Below are 6,000 nucleotides of genomic sequence, written 5' to 3'. Positions count from 1 at the left end.
ATTTCACAAAGAGAAGAAAACAGAAGAAAAAACAGTGAAGGAGGAGCTCAGGGATACCCCATATTCTCTTCTCTTGGATATGAAGGGATAACAGCAGCATTTTCCTACATTTTATAATTTACAGAAGCAGAAAAAAATGACATCTGAAATACCATGAAGGAGAAAAATCAAAATTTAGGTTCATGAAATTGTACAGGTGAAACTAAAAAAATTAGAATATGATGCAAAAATTAATTTTTTTCAGGAATGCAACTTAAAAGGTGAAACTATTGTATGAGATAGACTCGTTACATGCAAAGCAAGATAGTTCAAGCCGTGATGTGTCATAATTGAGATGATTATGGTTTACAGCTCATGAAAACCCCAAATCCACAATCTCAGAAAATTAGAATATGGTGAAAAGGTTCAATATTCTAGGCTCAAAGTGTCCCACTCTAATCAGCTAATTAAGCATAACACCTGCAAAGGATTCCTGAGCCTTTAAATGGTTTCTCGGTCAGGTTCAGTAGGAATCACAATCATGGGAAAGACTGCTGACCTGACAGTTGTGCAGAAAACCATCATTGACACCCTCCATAAGGAGGGAAAGCCTCAAAAGGTAATTGCAAATGAAGTTGGATGTTCCCAAAGTGCTGTATCACAGCACATTAATAGAAAGTTATGTGGAAGGGAAAAGTGTGGAAGAAAAAGGTGCACAAGCAGCAGGGATGACCGCAGCCTGGAGAGGATTGTCAGGAAAAGGCCATTCAAAAGTGTTGGGGACTTTCACAAGGAGTGGACTGAGGCTGGAGTCAGTGCATCAAGAGCCACTACACACAGACGGATCCTGGACATGGGCTTCAAATGTCGTATTCCTCTTGTCAAGCTGCTCCTGAACAACAAACAATGTCAGAAGCGTCTTATCTGGGCTAAAGAAAAACAGAACTGGTCTGTTGCTCAGTGGTCCAAAGTCCTCTTTTCTGATGAGAGCAACTTTTGCATCTCATTTGGAAATCAAGGACCCAGAGTCTGGAGGAAGAATGGAGAGGCTCACACTGCAAGATGCTTGAAGTCCAGTGTGAAATTTCCACAGTCTGTGTTGATTTGGGGAGCCATGTTATCTGCTGGTGTTGGTCTACTGTGCTTCATTAAGTCCAGGTCAACGCAGCCGTCTACCAGGAGATTTTGGAGCACTTCATGCTTCCTTCTGCAGATGAGCTTTATGGGGATGCTGACTTCATTTTCCAGCAGGACTTGGCACCTGCCCACACTGCCAAAAGCACCAAAACCTGGTTCAATGACTGTGGGATTACTGTGCTTGATTGGCCAGCAAACTCGCCTGACCTGAACCCCATAGAAAATCTATGGGGCATTGCCAAGAGAAAGGTGAGAGACATGAGAGTGAATAATGCAGAAGAGCTGAAGGCCGCTTTTGAAGCATCCTGGTCTTCCATAACATCTCAGCAGTGCCACAGGCTGATAGCTTCCATGCCATGCCGCATTGAGGCAGTAATTGCTGCAAAAGGGGCCCAAACCAAGTACTGAGTACATATACATGCTTATACTTTTCAGAGGTCCGATATTGTTTTATGTACAATTCTTGTTTTATTGATTGCATGTAATATTCTAATTTTCTGAGATTGTGGATTTGGGGTTTTCATGAGCTGTAAGCCATAATCATCTCAATTATGACAAATCACGGCTTGAACTATCTTGCTTTGCATGTAATGAGTCTATCTCATATATTAGTTTCACATTTTAGGTTGCATTACTGAAATAAATGAACTTTTGCACGAGATTCTAATTTTTCGAGTTTCACCTGTATCAGTAGACCTCAACAACAGTATATTTAGTGACCAAAGTTACAACAGCACTGGAAAAAGTGACATGACAGGTTTTCACACAACTATTGTAGCATCCCCATGTAATCTCCCCATGTAATTAAAGTTTAGGTGCCTGGCAACTGACTCATATTTATGGTTGCAGCATCATGTGGGGTCATGTGAGCACCGTTTGCGACCTTCTGACAAGCAAAGTCAACAAGGAAGCCAGATTCGCTTAACAAACGTGTGACTTGCTTAACTGCAGTGATTCACTTAACAACTGAAGTAAGAAAGGTTGCATAATGGGGCAAAACTCACTTAACTGTCTCACTTAGCAAGAGAAATGTTGGGCTCAATGTAGGTTGTAAGTTGAGGACTACCTGTACTGACAGACTTCAACTTACAACCATTCATTTAGTGACCAAACAATTGTAATGAAAAAAGTGACTTCTAGCCAATCCTCATACTTATTATTGCAGTATCCCCATGGCCATGTGATCAAAATTCAGGCGCTTGGCAACCAGCATGTATTCACCACAGAAGCTGCATCCCAGGGGTCATGTGACTGCCATTTGAAATCTTCCCAGAGCCAAGTCAGTGGGGTGGGGTGGGGGGAAACTGGATCGTTTAACCACCATTTGATTCACTGAACAACTACAGTGATTCGCCTAACAACCATGGCAAAAGGTCATAACATTGGGTGAGACTCAGTTAACAACTGTCCTGCTTAGCAACGGAAATGCTGGCCTCAACTGTGGATTAAAATGTTTCCCTTTCATTGACATGCTGAGAACCCTGAATTAGGTAGACCATCCGAGGTCTCTACTTGAGAACTGTTGCCTTGGGCCTACAGAAAATACTTATCTCGGTAACAATCTGATCAGGGTCTGTTCTATAGAGACCCCCAAGGGGGTCTAGAACCCAAGTGATGCACACCGATTTCAATCCCATCTGCTGGCGTTTCTTTCCCTGCATGCTCCACTGCTCTGTAATTTAGGTTTCTCCTTCTCCCTGTGGTTTCGACGGCGAATATCTTTGGCCACCGGCGCGGGAAACGCCGAACCCCCTTCCCCTCCTCCACTGCACCTCACTCCAATTATTTGCCGCCTCGTAACGCCCCCACCCTGCCTTTCTTTCCCAGTAAGACGCCGCGTACTGTCGCCGCCGCAGCTCCTGGCGGAATATCCCGCCCTCGGGGACGTTCCAGTCCGCCAGTCTGGCAAGTCGCAAGCAAGCTCCGGAGCAGCTTCGGCCGAAGCGGGAAGCGAACCAGTCTGGCGGGACGAGGTTTCGCTCCGTCGTCACCTGACCTAACCTGGCGGTTTGCTGCCGGAGCTGCCCGGAAGGGAGAATTAGGCTGAGCATAAGGCGCAGAAAGGCGAGGGAGGGGAAGGGGGAGGAGAGAGCGAGAGAGAAGGCGAGAGCCGCCCCTTGGCGTCTGGAACCTGCTGTGCAAGTCGGGAGGCGGCGCTGCCTGCTTCTTCGTGCCTGGGCAGCGAGAACGATCCCGGCGCCGAGGAGGAAGGAGAAGAGAACCCGAAAAGCAAATGTGGGCAACGGCATAATGGCAGCGCCTAGTCGAGGAGGCTGAAGGGGGAGATTCGAAGCTGCAGCCGCGCTGGGCTGGGTTGGGCCGCTCTCACCTGGCGCAGCGCTGAAGGCAGGAAGTCGGCGCCGTTGGTGCGGGCAGGGTAAGGTGGACAGGTAGCCGGGAGGAGGCTGAGTTTACGGGAAGAAGCAGCCCTCCGGTCTCCCTGCCGAAGGAAGTCCAGGCCGGGTCCTCTCCTCCGGCAGGAAACAGCTGATCCTGCCCTCCGGGTTTCTGCCCGAGGCCTCCGCCCGCTGAAGCAGCACCTGGTCGCTTTGTGGAGCGCAACCCAGGCGGAGGCCTCCCTGCGAGGATGAGCAGTCGGGCCGGGATTGCGGATAGAGGAGAGGAAGGGAAGGCGAAGGGGTGCGCCGTAGCCTTGCTGCAGAATCGGACCGCGGGGGCGGGTGGAGCTGGTGATGTGGGAGAGGCAGACGGCGGGGGGAAGAGAACTATCCCTCCCGCCGGGATTTGGGGTGGGGGTGGGGGAGAGAAGCAGATGTGAATATAACAAAGAGTCTCGTGATGCCATAAGAGGCTCTGGCTGGGAGCAGGGGAGAAAGGGAAAGGGAAAGCGGGAAAGGCAGGTGTGGCAGAGAGGAGACTGCGGGTGCAGCCGTTTGGCCAGGTAAACGGAGGTAATGCATCCACTTCTCCAGCTGGGATGCGGAACTGTGGGTGACACTGGGTGTGTCTGTGTGGAAAGAACAAGGAAGAGGTGTGCAAGTTGCAGGGAGGGGGAGGGGATTATTATTTCAGTGACTACAGGTAGAGCATTGTTTTCAGTGAAAGCAGGTGTAAGGGGGAAAAAAGTCTCCTGCCAGGTTTATAATATGGGGTTAGTGAAACTTTGGGTTTCCTCTTTGCTTTCTTCCTCTCTAGTTCTCCCTCACTTCTGTCACCTGCCTTGCTGCCACCCAGCATAATTTTCATGGACCTAGTAATGCCTCTGCTTTGAGCCAATGCTTGCTGTTTGCCTTAGTCTTCTTTCTAAACAAAGAGATTTTGCTGCTCCAACCTAGGTTTTGGAACTGTGGAGGTTAAAGGTGCTACTGATCTGCCAAATATTTTCCGAAAGAAAGTCAATTTAATCTGGCTGGCAGTTTTGTGATCACACCTTGGCTTGACTGCTGGTTGGCTTTTTCCTCCACCCTTTTTCTCTAAGGTGTGGATAGCTGCTGGCAGTGGCTTCATAATGGTGAAAGATCTGGGATGAATCCTGGCCTCGCTAGCTGAATTGGCATTTGGTGGCTGCCAACCAGGCAATCACCCTTGAGCATGTTCTTCTTTTGATCTAAGCTCCTTCCTGTCTTTTTGTTATTAAGCTTTTCTAATAATTTGTTTCATTTACTCCATTCCACAGCTGCTCTCTCTTGCATTTAGGTTTATTCTCCTTATTAAACTCTTCTCCCCCTTTCCCCCTCTATCAGATGGATTATTGAGACCTGCCTGTCTGTGTTTTCCTTTAAATCTTCCCCTCCTTTTCAGAAAATGTCCATAATAAGCATTCATTGCTGCTGAATTTGCCACCTCTGAGGTTTAGTGAGATGATTAAAGATACTGCCGCTGAAGGGGGGCAGGGAGGAGATAACATAAGCATTGCAAGCTTTGATTACTGTCCTGACTTGTGTTTGCATAAGACCCTGCTTAGCATGTTTATTCCCTTCCTTCTAGTAACAGATACAAACATGTCTTTGCAGTTAGTTGCATATATTAGAAGAGCAAGCAGATTGAGAAAGATGCTGTTTTAAAAAGAGTGAAATTCAGACCTTTTATTATTTCAAGTTGAATTTTTAGGAAGCATTTTGTGAGCATTTACAATAACACACCCGATATTTTCATAATCTTTTCAGGGATAGATCAGTTCTTATCTTTATATGTTAGATAGTGGCAGGACTAAGGGAGAATGGACAGACTTTTCTACCTTGATGCTTTTCAGCTGTGTTGAATGACAGTCTCTAATAACAACAGCCTCTTGGGTTGTGTAAGTACCAATAAGCCCACTGAATATACAAGCTTGGGAAGATGATTGATCTGATCCACACGATTGGAGGGTATTAAGTTCAATTTGTTTAATTTCTGTATCGAATGCTAGAATAGTATTTTGCTATTTGTTGTGTTATACAGCAATGGCAGCCACATGAGTTGCTACTCATCTATTTTGTGTGGTAGAGTACATCTATGTCATGAGATTGCAGTTTTGCACATTTTCCTATTAGAAGCTGCTGTGAAATTGGCAACATAGAATGCTTGTGTTGTGTGGGAGTTATGGTAGTACAATTCTCCTTATGAATTTGCAACCAGTTTGAATCTGACTTGTTCTAGAGCTGAATCTCATAGAATACAATTCTAAATATATTTAATTGGGAGTAAGGTGTTTCAGTGAAGTTTAGTCCTGTTTAAATGTTTCTAGGATTACAATCTCTTTCTTCCTATTATGCTTACATTCTAAAATTTCATGTAGTTCTTGCACTTTGTAATCAACTTCTTCAAATGTGGCTTTCCATAGGTCACCAATGAAACAGATACTGAAGTTATAGGTTAATGGGTTTGCTTTTAGTAATTTGCTGCATTAAGTTTGTGCCACAGATAATAAATTCTTTCCATGGA

General features: G+C 45.8%; 1 protein-coding gene across 7 annotated transcripts in view; it reads left to right on the top strand.

The window, feature by feature from the left end:
* The first annotated feature begins 2,942 nt into the window (after positions 1 to 2,942).
* The window catches only part of CEP170B (centrosomal protein 170B), a 65,151-nt gene continuing 62,093 nt past the window's right edge, over positions 2,943 to 6,000 (top strand). For 4 of the 7 annotated variants that reach the window (XM_087952261.1, XM_087952259.1, XM_087952260.1 and 1 more), the window contains exon 1: positions 2,943 to 3,493. The gene's annotated coding sequence lies outside the window, so the exon portion shown is untranslated. Of the gene's footprint in view, positions 3,494 to 3,913; positions 4,029 to 6,000 lie in introns of those variants that run through there. The other 3 variants (XM_087952256.1, XM_087952258.1, XM_087952257.1) reach the window with 3 other exon arrangements.

Source organism: Notechis scutatus, chromosome 1 (genome assembly GCF_049901735.1).
Source record: "Notechis scutatus isolate UNSWTSFEM ecotype Mainland chromosome 1, rNotScu1.2, whole genome shotgun sequence".
NCBI classification, from domain to species: domain Eukaryota; kingdom Metazoa; phylum Chordata; class Lepidosauria; order Squamata; family Elapidae; genus Notechis; species Notechis scutatus.
This window is presented reverse-complemented; position numbering and strand designations above follow the sequence as displayed.